Source organism: Rhea americana, unplaced genomic scaffold (assembly GCF_003343005.1).
Source record: "Rhea americana isolate MKP2758 unplaced genomic scaffold, rheAme1 scaffold_2, whole genome shotgun sequence".
Lineage (NCBI taxonomy): Eukaryota > Metazoa > Chordata > Aves > Rheiformes > Rheidae > Rhea > Rhea americana.
Window position 1 is genome coordinate 5223641 of NW_028186149.1, and position 13569 is coordinate 5237209.

The 13569-nt window shown below is 37.6% G+C and overlaps 1 long non-coding RNA gene across 2 annotated transcripts in view; it reads right to left on the bottom strand.

Annotated features, from left to right (window-relative positions):
• Window positions 1–3119: 3119 nt before the first annotated feature.
• The window catches only part of LOC146596627 (uncharacterized), a 32404-nt gene continuing 21954 nt past the window's right edge, over window positions 3120–13569 (bottom strand). The window contains exons 5-7 of one of the 2 annotated variants that reach the window (XR_014895692.1): window positions 10097–10180; window positions 6862–7017; window positions 3120–3646 (exon numbers count right to left, since the gene is read on the bottom strand). This is a non-coding gene — a long non-coding RNA (uncharacterized LOC146596627). The remainder of the gene's footprint in view (window positions 3647–6861; window positions 7018–10096; window positions 10181–13569) is intronic. The other variant, XR_014895693.1, reaches the window with a different exon arrangement.

The window sequence follows — 13569 nt, forward strand, 5'->3', positions numbered from 1 at the left end:
CCGCGGGGAGGGGCCGCGAGCTCCGTGCAGCGCGGTTCGGCGCGCCCTTCGCTCGCCGCGCTGCTCGCCGCCGCCCGGCAGCCCCGGGGCTCCCGCTCCTGCGCAGCGCTAGACGCGGGCGTAGGGGCTCCGTGTCCGAGCACCGCAGCAGAGCTTGCAGGCCGTGTGCACCCTGAAAAACGTCTGCTTTTCCTGCTTACAGTTCGAGAAATTAACTTGAAGATTATTACTTGGAAAGTAAACAGTTTAAATCAAAAAGTGATTTTAAATTCACACAAGTCACTTTGGGTACCTATTTCATTAAACCAGTCTTTTTAGAGTTAACTAAAAGCATTTAAGAACAAGTTTGAGCTAAAAATCAAAGTTTTTGTGCTCTTACAGTACTTTTACTTCATAAAAGAGAAGTAGTCACATACACCACCTTAATAAAATTAATTTAAGATCATATTTTAAATTAATTTTAAACTTAAAATCACAAAGGTGGTTTTAAAAAATCATTAGTATGATATAAAGCTTCATTTAAATAATGTAAACATATGCCTAAATAAAGCATTCACAAAATCAGAGTAAACATATTCCAAGAGAAGGAAGTAAGTTTTCTCTTTCAATGTGTTAATCTTTTCTTTCAACCAACCTCAGCATGGCTGTACAGATTCTTTTTTAAGGCAAATCACATCACCATGCTGAAGTCATACTGGAAAGTCTCAAGCAGAACGAGGAGAGCTAGTACAGCTGAGCAGATAGGCTGCAGCTGGGCTGCTGACAGGACAGAGACTGGAAATAAATATGCTTGGGATCGGGATTACTGCTGAAAGCAATTGGGGCAAAATACCTTTCACCAAAAAAGACCTTTCACTTTTAATTTAATTTAAAGACATTAGATAGATATTTCATAATGGAGTTAATTTGCAGAGAGAATARAGCATGAATATCACCACTTTTAGCCTGGTTTCCTAGGGAAATCACTTATAGACAATTATACCATCTGTGTTTTCATGTGGATGGACATGTTTCCTCAGTAAATCTTATAGTCATTAGCTAATTTTAACCAAACAAAAACAGGAGGTTTCATTCCTACACATTTATGTAAAACACATTAAAGCAGGAAATAAAAGGAGACTGTATCAGTGCACCTACTGAAGGAAAGGGCAGTGTAAGCTAACTCCCTGTAAGAGATTGAAGAATCCAAACACAGGATGAAGAGCTGGGGGAAGTAAACTTTGGTAATTTCTTTTCTTACAGAACAACTTGTTATTCTGCCTGCCATTAGCAGCTGGAATCTGCAATCCATTTTACACAAAATTTTTGAACATTTTCCATCACCTRGTTTCACAGCACAGGAAAACGATCCCTTTAATCAAAAGCCATATAACCAACAGKTAATTTTTTTCACTCTAAAATTGCTTGAAAGAATTTAACAGAAGTCTTACTACAGCTACTTGTYAAGCACTTCCAGACAGGCCTCTCCTGCATGCAGAAAGTTTTCCACTGAAAAATAATTCTCTCATTGGCACCAAAGGGAGCAGGTTCACTCCTTCGTACAACTACTGGACATATGATTATTCATTTTGGGGAACTAAGGGATGATGGAGAGGAAAGATAGAATTTATAGAGGGATATCGTGGCTGTGAAGATTACCAGAAATACTTTATACCAAGCATGTACAGGACTACAACCTAAACTACACTGAAAAAAGTTTCATTTCTTAAATCTGTGAAGTGATAATACRTCACAGTTAGCATTGTTTCTTGCCTTTTTTTAAAGTTTTAGGAAGTAAAATTTCTTAAAGTTTAACTTCTATTTTAAGGAGTGCTGCAGCATTTTCTTAGGTGGACTCTCATGTGAAGACAATTGTAAATATTCAAGTATTTCCCTCATTATATCACTATTATATGTATATACTATTATATATATATATCACTATTTTGACCATGCGATGTTTCCATGACAGACATACAAATAATCAAGACCAAATGACTCCAACAATGGTACCCATGCTTCTGATTTACTAGTTTGTATTATTTCGTCTGATCTCCTTTTATCACATGTAGATGAGATGTTATGCGTTCACATGGTTTTAACATTGTCATGTGCAGATATTCATTGCAACTACTAGTTTCCAGAGGCTGTATAATAATACAGCATCTTACTCAAGACTATGTCCTAACAGGAATTTTATGAGTTTGCACCCTAACTATAAACTGACACAGAAAATTATGCATGTTATGGCACGCAGTAGGTAGTTCCATTCATGTCTTAGTCTAGTGCTGGAGCACACTTTAAAGAAAAGAACCAATTATCTTGCACTTTTTTTGTTGTTGTTTTTGCTTCCTTAACAGTGTATTTATGCTTTTAATTCTCCTCTGCTTATACAACACAGATTATAACTTCCAGAGCCATCAAGTAATCCCACCCTAGGTCCTGGAGAGCTGGCATGTGTCAAACAGAGGCTTCTGAATGAAATATGACCTTTAATCAAACTGCAAGATCTTGTAAGAACACAGAACATCAGAAAAGCCATGTTGGTCAAACCAAAGGTCTAGGTAGCCCGGTAGCCTATCTCCAAAGTAACAGCTCAGTACAGTGTCTATTCTTTTTAGTTTAACCTCTCATGTTCTCAAAGTGGTGACCATTAAATCATTTTTTAGAGAGTGCAGATGGGCCTAACCTTGTGCATTTTCCTGGTATTACATTGCTTCCAGAGTAAAGAAAAAGAACAATGTAGCATGGGAAACTTGCAAAAGAGTGTAAGAACTGGGCATGAGCAGGATCACACTGTTATCTGGCATACACTCACTGCTACCAATAGGAAATTTAAGGATTTCTTTAGCAAGAAGTTGCATTTGATTGTTTTGATATACAAGTCAGAAAGTATTGCTACTTGTTTAAGGTGTCCTGTTTTTGTAGGGCAAAATATATCCCACAAGGGCAACACTTTGCAAGCTAATAAAGGTGTGCTCCAAGTCTTAAAGTGAAAGACTTGTATTTGCTCACCATCATCTAGAAGATAAATGTACGGCCATTGAAAGCTCTAAGGGCTAAGTGTGATTTCTAATACAAAATGACTGACCAAAATCCCAGAGTTTATTTCCTACATAACCATCTCTCTAGTTGTAAAATTGAGGTTTTACAACATGAACATACTATAAGTAGTCTGGGATTTCATGGTTAGTTTGCTACTGTATACAAGCTCCTTAACCACAGGTTGCTGGGCAGGCCAAGCAGAATGGTTAAAGGTCAGTCTCTGCATCTCTCTTAGTAGGATTCTAGGTCTCTTTTCTATCCAGTTCCTTATTTTCCTGAAACCTGCTGGAGTACCTTTGAGACAAGTACCCCTCTGTCAAATTGGATTGAAATTGGAAACTATATTGCAAAGATATTGGAAAGATGAGCCAGAAACAGATGAGCTGGTTGGTGGTGCAACTGCATAAACCTAACTTCCGTAGAGAAAAAGCAGAATAAAAAACAGTTACAAAATGTACTTGCCATAATATTGCTCTGATTGAAGTCAGTGGATATAAAGGTACTGGCTTCAAAGGAAGACTGAAGTATAGCCCATCCAGCTTCTCTTCTATAATATTCCCAGCATGAACATCACAGTCTATCAGAATAATTCATTTTACATGTGGATATTCTCCATTAAGTTCTGTAAGAAAAAAATGTTATTTCAAAATTGAGATTTTTTTTCTTTCTAACGTTGTTTCGTATTATTTCCTTCTTTTTCAAACAATGCAAAAACGTGAAATTAGCTATACAGCTCAAGGCAACTCCAAAGTTTACATTCATTGTAGCAGTGGYATAGAAGTGACAGTTATTGGAGACCTGAGCACTGCATGGCCATCAGGTCCTAGTTCAAAACTGAAAACTGAGAGGTTGCTTAGTCCAAGCTGAAGTTCAGGACATACTTTTATCTCTGTGGGCAAGAATTTTGGYATGGTTTGCAAATTCATTTTAGTGTCAGACTCTTTTTAAGGTTTTTAAATGCAACAGCTACATAAATAAGCTTGAATACTAGATTCCACTTTTTAGCTTTAAATATTATGATACCATTTCCAATTCTTAATGTTAAAGAAAGATTTTAGTAGCAGAAATGGGAGACTTGTAGTGAAATCCTGTCCTGCTGAGTTTTCTTGCCCTTCTCAGAGTTTTATGTTTCTCTTCAGTGAAGCCACAGGCTTTCTCTCTGRGCTTTCAGCTCTGCCAGTAATTGAGTAACTTTGTGTAGGTTGCTTTAGTTTTCTTTATCTCACATGTCTTAAATGTAAAATGAGAGCAGACAATAATCTCTCTGAAAAGGTCGCCAAGAGGAGCTAAACTAGGAGATCTTCAAATGAAAGACATAGCAAAAGAGGGTTTAAGTAACTTTAACATTTAAAACTAAAAGTGAGTGATATTCTGTATACCTGTATGAATGTATGTTAATTTTGGATTATAGAATAGATACAGCAGGTACAAAAAAAATTTAAACATTACGTACCTGTAATATTATTATTACTAGAATGTATACACATGGCCTACATTTCTTAACAGCTGTACAATATTTAAAACTTACCTTAGGATGCTTTCATGTTACCCATGAAAGCAAGGATTTTTCAAATAATATGCAGAGATCAGAAATTTAATTTCCTTTGTAAAACCCTACTCCTTCAGTTTTTCTGTAACTTATATTTAAAATATAAATATTTTTGTAATGTATGAAAGTATGAAAACATTGCAAGACATATGCTGCAACTCAGTATCAATATAACCTTTACGTTCTCCTTAAATCAAATGACAAAGGAGAAACTATTAGAATATCAGTTAAGTAAGATCTAATGGGGGGAGGGRGGTTGTTGGCCATTTTTGGTTTTATGCTGCAGCTGTGTATTTGTGTATCACATTTATGGTGGTTAAGCCGGAGTGGTAAGATAGCACAAATATGCATACCTAAAAATAAAAATGTTTTGCTCAGTTTGAGAGATAAGGCCATTTCTTGGACAACTCTGAAAACTGGAAATTCTTTTCATAGTAAGTTTTACAGCTATTTGGTAGTTGTAGCATATAAATAAAATGAGTTACTTATTTGCATTTCACATTTTCAAATATATTTTTCACCTCTCTGTTATAGAATATACAGTCCCGAAACAGCATAGAAGAGGGTTAACAGGTTCAGAACTGTAATATCTACAGTAGGTGTAAGACTGGAAGGAAGGCCATAGAATAGCTAAAGCTTAATTTTTAAAGAGGTCTCCAGCTTTTATTTTCCACAGGAGAGGCTTTATTTTGAGTGATAAGAGAACAGTTTAAAAAGCCTACAAGAACTTTCTTGACATGAGTTTCCTGTGGTATTGTTTTTCAGACTAACAATTAGTGATATACTGGGATACTTTTGTATTTAAGCAACTCCAAATATACATAATGCAAGAGAATACCAGAACTGTTACCTTTTTATTATGATATTCATGGCACTGGCCTTGTAACCTGCTCAGTGCCACCCTTTTGGTCTGACCTAGCCTTTGTCTACCTAGTTATAGGTATCTTCGCACGGAAGAAAAAGTTTTTTTGCACAGAAGAAAAAGACCCACAGTACTAAGATAGAACAGGAGTTGTGGTGCTATTTCAAGGCTTCTCATTAAAGTACAGTCAGCAGAACACAAACACACTACTTTACAAGGATTTAAACAAATATTTAAGGCTAAACAGCTCCTTACTGGCTTTTTCAAATGAGRATCTGTATTACCACATTTACTTATCTCACRGTTTTATCACATGAGGTGTGACAGKTGTCATATTGCAGCTTGGACTGTTACCTTCTGCTATCAGGAGTTTTTGTGCGTGATTGTTTGATGGCTAGTCCCAGACCAGTTCACCTGGGAGTGTTGGCTTAGATCCTTGGCACCTTTGTTGTCGCAAGCTGCGCGCAGAGCTTGCCATCCTCTTCAGTGCTTGTGTGCTGCCTCATGTAAAACCCTTTTTAGGAAACATGCTTTATCCAGACCACCAGTTTCTGTCTGGACCACTGTCCTGCCCACAGCAGTGGGTACTGAAATGACCCACTGACAACCAAGAGATCTGTCTGCTTTACCTTTACTCTTTTTTAACTACCCCAGCACTGTTTTTCCTTACCTTGGAGATACTTGGATAAGGAGATCTTGTCATAAGAACCTCTCTTAGTGCTGAATCAATTAATTTCTGCTATAGTGTGCTATGGTCCTTTACCTGACTATGGTATATCATGTGTACCATAATTTATAAACACATTTTTACTTTCCCAAATATCATTCTCACTGGAGCTTCTTTAGTATATTCTGCTTCTCAGAACCAGGAGTGAGAATCTAGGGTGACTGTAAACTTGTTATTATTAACGTTAAACAGGTTTATTATGCATTGCTGTCAGGATATGAACTCAAAGCGAAAGACTAGCTATTAACCCCAGTATCCCTTGYACACCTCACATTATTCTGGGTAGGCTTGCACAAGGACATTCACACCTGACTGGAAGATAAGCGCTTTGGCTCACCTTTGACGGGACTTTCTCCTCTAGCATGAGCCTAYTTATCTGGTGATATTATGTCTCACATTTGCTGAGATTACTGTTTAGATTGAATTATATCCTATCTAGTTTACACAGGTCATCCTTCACATGCTGCTAGAAAGCAGCGTTAAAGCACTTGTTCCTTGGCTCTGGTCAGTCTGGGAACCGAAATTAATTTACTGCTTGTAGGATTACATCTCATTCAGTACTTTAATAGAGYTTCTGAAGTCCCCTTGAGTGACATTTAGGATGTGTCTGTCAGGGCACAGCAAGGGCAGGTTACTCTCTTGGAGACAGAGAGGCAGGAACCAAGCACAGTAACGTAGCCAGCAGGGCAGAGGCCTCACCAGACAGGGTCCAGTCCCACAGTATCCAACTGAGGTAGGGYCAGGGATAGCAGCCAGGCTCAGCTAGAAGCTCAAATCATCACGCCAGCTTGTGGTGGTGAGGGACTCAGCCTTCAGGAGTAAAGTCAGTCTGCAGCTCAGAATCAGATCCARCAACTGTAACAAGGGTCAGACACAACCTCATGATCAGTAAGCAGGTCTATGATAAAAAGGCAGGTCTGAGATGAAGCTAGGAATACAGCCTGTAGGTCCAGATCAACATGATAAACAACCAAATGCTGGAAATGCTCAAGGTCAACAGCAAAACTCAGACAACTAGTAGCCCAAGGCTGAGCTTAAGTAGTGCTCCTGGGCCCATGGGAAAAGGTGGGTGGAGGCTCCAGGTGAGGCTGGTCAGGGCCATTAGGGCCTATCAATGCCCTCAGGGCCYTAAAATATCTAAGTCATCTTTTTCTTAGTATTAAATAAATATTAGCTAGAGTTCTGGAAAAAGTGTAGATGTGTTAGGTGGCCTAATTAATCTGGATGTATCATGGTGCTTGTAGTGATACACATCTGAAAACAATACTGCACTGCACAAGGCAGAGTGCTCCAAAGTTACTGCTGCGTGTTGACAGACTCATTTTTCAGCTCCACAGAGCTATGCCTGGGAAGATGTCTTAAAAGGCACAGGATGCTAGTCACCGGCACTGACTACTTTGACTTCTCCAGACGATTCTTCATTCAGACATTATGGAATGAATGAATGAATACCCCACGCTTTGCAACTCTTTGGATGCATTCAGTTACAGCTTCTTCTTGAGTATTCTAAAGATTTTGTATCCAGACAGCGCTCAAAGAGGACCTGGTAGAATTGCTTCATTGCAAAGAGCATAGCCTATAACTCTTCCTGTATCTGACCATGTCTCTCTTCCTGCTGCTGGTTTCCCATTAAATATCTGTATACTTTATTGTTTCAACCAGCACTGCTTCCAGGCTTCCTGTACTATCACAGTGGTTCTCTAGCTGTATTTCAGTAAGTCTGATCCCAAGGTTCTCTCTTAATTTTTTCAAAAAACATTTTTGTGTCTCTGACCGATTTCATCCTGCATCATCRTGTACTGAGTTCTTAGCTTTCTAATAGATGAATATGGAATATGGATTACTGGCCATCCATGTATATCACTGAACTTGATGACTTTTTGAGGTCCTTCCAACCTGAACAAGCCTATGATCTTGTGACCCTATGATCCTTCATATTAGTCAGTTTAACATTTATTTTAAGCCCTCACTCCCAGCTGAAAAACTGAGCACGAAAAACTGCTATAGGAATGCAGAACTTTCTCTGAGAGGGCTGAGTGCTGATGCCTCTGACTTACAGTCAACCTTTAGAAGGATTAACAGTGAGCTATCAAATGATGTCTCAAATGTAGAAGGAATCAAAATGATTTGTTTAGCATGATATAGAGCCAAATTAAAACTAGGACAGAAAGCTTTTGGGGGAATAGACACATGGTAAATAGAAGTGGCTGCTGCCACTGCCACCCTGCAGGGCCTTACAAGATATCATGGAATGTGTCAATGTGATTTATTTTTAYGAATTATTCCTATGGGCATTATATATATGTATTCTGTGAAGATTAAAAGGATTTTTTTCTTTAGAGGTACTACATTAAGATTCAACATTATGATCCAGTTCAATTTTTAAAATAAAAGACCTCATTCTCTGAAGATACATCACTATAATAGAATATTGTATACAAACTGCATCACAGAACAATTGATTCACAAGACATATATTTTTAAAAGCCAATGAAGTTAAAAATGAAAGAGATGAGACAATGAGCAAAAGCATTTTCCAATCTACAAGCAATACACTCAGAGACATGATATTTCCTGTACTGTCAGGTTTTTTTTTACTATTATATCAGTTAATCCTTTAGAAATTTAGGAAGTCATTCCCAGTGTTGTTCCCTGTTTTGTAAAGAGGATACTAGACTGACAATTTTGCTTAATGAACAATTCCCTGTGGAGGTGTCACTTTCAGAAGTGTCTGGAATTTCTACCCACACTGAGCAAGAAGACTATGATTATCTCAGAAATACTCTTTCCAGGGTTTTTCTTGTCTTTCTAGTAATCTGAAGGTCACAGTACATTTGATAAATGACCACTAACTATATAGGTTTCTATAATAACTAATTTCAATAGAATATTTTTCTGTGCAGTACAGAATCTTCATGTAGAGCACAGCCTATTTGTTTCAGCTCAGAAAGCATTTAATGCACACACTTCTTGGTTCTGACTGTAATTATGAACTGTCTACCAGACTACATGTATTTTTATATGGTTTGATTTTGATATAGWCAATACTCACTATACATTTGGTTCTTGCTCTCTGGAGAACCTTTCGCTGCGTACAGAAAGACTATCAGAATTCTCTTTTGCTAAAACCTTCTTGAACTAAACTTGGCATTGATTATGGCTGCTATCTATGCTGAAGGGTTCAGCTCTGAATTATRTTCACTTTGTCAGATGCAACCTGAATATATTTAAAGCTTTAGGCACAGGTTTCACTCCTGTGCATGGGCGAAGAAGCTGAGGGCTGAAAGTGGATGACATGAAAATAATCCATGGTTCCACCTTATACATAAATATCTATTTTGAGATGAAAAATATCTTACGTATTTGTTTTGAAGGTTATTAGTTCATTTAATTTTGTGTATGTGTTTGTACCTATTGTCATCTTCTAATTTTTCGTATTTCTGCTTTTTCTTTCTTGCAGTATGCTGGGATTAGGACAGACTTGTTTTTCAGATTTGTTTTGTTGTCTTCATCATGAAATACAGATTTGTATGGCAGACTACTATCTATAAGAGTATTTCTACGTATGTAAATATATATTATGTAAATATATGTTAACTATAGCACAGGTATTTGAAAAAATCCATTATAAAAATTATCGTTTAAAAGACAATGGTTTGCATTTAACAATATAAATCAAAATTTGTTTCCAACAGGTATCCCGAATATATATATGAGTTTAAAGTCCCTCAAAAATAAATTTAATTCTTGTTAAATGAGCTTCCTAAAAACAACCTCAGACAGAAAAGCAACAGTTATCAGGAAAATGGATTCTGYCACATTCTGGAAGTAGTTATAAGGCAATATATCATTTATGAAGGAACTTCAAAAGCTCATGAGCATTTGGGGCATGATGTATCAGAAAGGAAGTCAAGTTCACAAATGACTCACTTACCAAATGTTAGAGGAGGAGGAGGAGGAGGATGATACTCAGAGAACTCCAGTTTATGTCCAAGATTGTTCCAGAGAAACAAGGAGTCTGGGSAGTGAAAAGCATGTGTAAATGTTCTCCTATTTTCTCTACATATGCATTCTCATTATGTTACCAACAGTAAAACACTATTGGTTTAGAAATCTTGCTGCAAAATCTGCACGTTCTGTGCTTTAATTGCACTCTAAAAGAAATTTACTAACAAAATGCCTGTAAAGTTGGAACCATGGAAAGTGTATAATAATTGATTAACTGAAGTGTTCAGAGGTTTTATGATGAAAGGGTTTACTGTGGCTGGACTGAGAGATCCTTTCTGGGCTTGTAGTTTGTACACAGTTACCTAGAGACTACAAAGAGATTGCTTTGGAGTCTACACAGACAATAAAAAAGTACAAAGTATGTGGTGCCACCCAGACAATTACTGTAAGTTACAACTGTTATAATACACACACACACACACGCACACATAGAATATATTCAATGGGATAACTGTTGTAGAACAGTTATTGCAAGAAAGCTTTTCAGGATCAAGGCCCCATCTTGACCACTAACAACATCTTAATTATTACATTCCAATTTTGTTGAGAGAGAACAGAAAGAACATTGATTTTTACAAAACATGAAGCTCTTTGTTGTATTATCTTTCAGAGATTTATAAGCAGGATAGCAGTTTACCTTGTCCATCCACTGCCCAATTTCAATTTCTAAAGTATGTTTTAAAAATTTAAGTACTTACTAAAATTATTGCATCCACACAAAGTCAGTCTCAGTGGATAATTTATCAGTGAAATGTTAGGGATGAGTCATAACTTTAATTACTGTCATCTTTCCATAGTACATTAGAGGCAAGAGCATGTCAAACATATTGCCACCAAAGTTTATCCTTGGTCTGCTGAAGCTTTAAGCCCAAATTAAATCAGATTCCTGCTGGGTTTCTCTGCTGCAGTCAGTAGAGGAAAAGAATTGTTTCCGTGTCTGAGCCCTCTGCCATGGACAGCAATGGTGTCATCCTCTAACTATGCCATGAACATTAGTGGTGCCAACTTGTGCAGCGGCTATACAATTATACCTCCATCCCTAATGCAAGAGTGATGAATGATGGTTCTAGTTAGCCCTTCTCTAGTGGCCCCAACCTCAGTCTCTCTCTCTCTTTTTTTTCATGAACTAGAGCAATTTTGTCTCTTCTACATATAGATGTCTATCTGAATTTGCAGTCTCTTCCACATCATATGGGTTTGCATTAGGCAAGTGAGTGGTGTATCTCATAAATGCACCTCAGTATTTGTTGGGTTTTAGTTATTTCAATTCAGAAAGCTCTGCAAGCTCAAGTATATCATTAAGATTGGACTGTATAATTCAAATTCTTTTATCTAGAGAACAGCCTAAATAAGGAGTACAACGAGCCTCTACTTTATATAAGTGGTGGTAGTACCATGAGGCATTCCTTGAGTTTTGACCTAGACTATGCTCTAAAATATGCAAGGTTTGTAGAAGTGGTGATACAACAATTATTTTTTGAGGGTTAATTTTAAGTTTCACACTAACTGGATCACATCTATAAGATTAGGAGAGCAGGTATCTTAATCTTACTGATAACTGAAAACCAATTACACTCTTCCCATCCTACCCTTCTGCAGCCCTCTCCAATTATGAGTGATTCATGAGAATTAATATAAGTTGTGCTCATGGGAAAAGAGGACTTGATTCTAAATGTGGTGCATATTTATCTAAGCCATAAAAGAACACAGCAAAAAACTATGGAAGAGAGGCCCAAGGCTGAAATAGCAGGTTTTTTTCGAGCTAGAATTGAGATCATTTGGCAGCACTGCATGGCAGAAGCTTGTACAGTCTCTTCCTGAATTCTGTTTGGTTTAAGGAAGTGCTGTCAATTCTCATTTCCACGGAGTTAACATTATCTATCCATTTTTTCAGTAAGTTACAAAAAATGTCATCTGACTTCTAATCAGGCAATTTTGTTTAAAAATCATTGTTGGGCTTCCTGGCTGCTAGAAGAATCTCGTAAGTTCTTGAATACAAGTGAGAGTTTATGTAAAATTCTCAGATCTTCTCTGAGTGTTTGGAGCAGTATATGGCTTTATGGTTGCAAAGTCTGACTTCTTTTCAATGGCTCACATTTCAGCTGCAGAACTAGTGGTGGCATCAAGTGTCTGTGAGTTTTGCACCATTTAAACCTGACAGCTGTTTAATCTACCTCTGTTGCATAATAAACCCTTCTTTATATAAAAACATAGAAAAAGAAAAATTTCCAATAAGATCAGTCAGAATACGATCACTAGATGCCACTTCAGCTGCCATGCACACAGTTCTTCATAGCATTTCAACAAATACAGGTAATTTAGTTTCAAAGGGATAGATTCTCTGGGTTTCTGGATTCTCTTTATGATCCTCAACTAGTATGGAAAGATCAGAAACAGGGCTGGCAGAAAGCATAAAGTGAGTGAAACAGAATGCCACAGCTGACCACCTATTACTACCAATGTTAATGGGGAATCTGACTACATCACCCTATGGTAGTGAGGATGACCCTAGTCTTTAGGGGTCCCTGTCAGGTAGAAAGGATTAAAGTACTCCCAGGTTGCTCTRATCTGTTGCAGCCAAAGCATAACCACAACAGTAGATCTTTTACAGTATTCTTGTCTTCCAGCTCCTCTCACTTCCCTACCTAGCGGAAATCTCATATAGTGAAGAATTATCTACCTATTTTAACAAGCTGTATTGCATTTTTTTGCTTTAAGGAATATCTTTGTCCTGGCCATGAGGAAGGCTACTGTCTGGGCCAGTTCTGTTTGCCATATTTCATGCTAGTTTTCATCAATTATTGATTCATTATAGACAATGCTAGACAATGTTCAGGATGGCCAGCATCAAGATTCTTCCTGTTATCATGATGTGGTTTATCTACATCATTTCTTACCTATGCTTGTGTAATTCTGGAGTTAGAYCGTATTTCCAGCTGCTATTAAACAATTATATTTCAAAAGGATCAGGAACATATATTTAAATACTATTTTTTTAAACAGAGCAGGGCAATTAGAACACCTTTTTGAATGCATCTTTCATATTATTTATGCCTTTACTTTAGGATTAGATTACTATAATTGACTCAACAGGGCAAGGCCTCATAGCCACTGAGAGCTGAAGCTGTTACATATTCACAGCCTAATGATTAGAATGAGTTACTTTAAGTCAAACAAATTATGAGTGTTTTGTGTCTATCCTGCCTTGAGTGTGTTTGAGGAAAAGTCTAAAGGAGTTGAGCTGACTGACGTGTTAACAGCCTGGAATTGCCCTAAATGACAGAGCACGTCTCTCCCCCTCTGCTCTGCACCAAGACTGGCAGAGGTGACGCAGCTGSCTGCCCTGCTGCTGGCAGAACCATCTGCCAGCGTCTCTGCCCTCTCGCACATCTCCCCTTC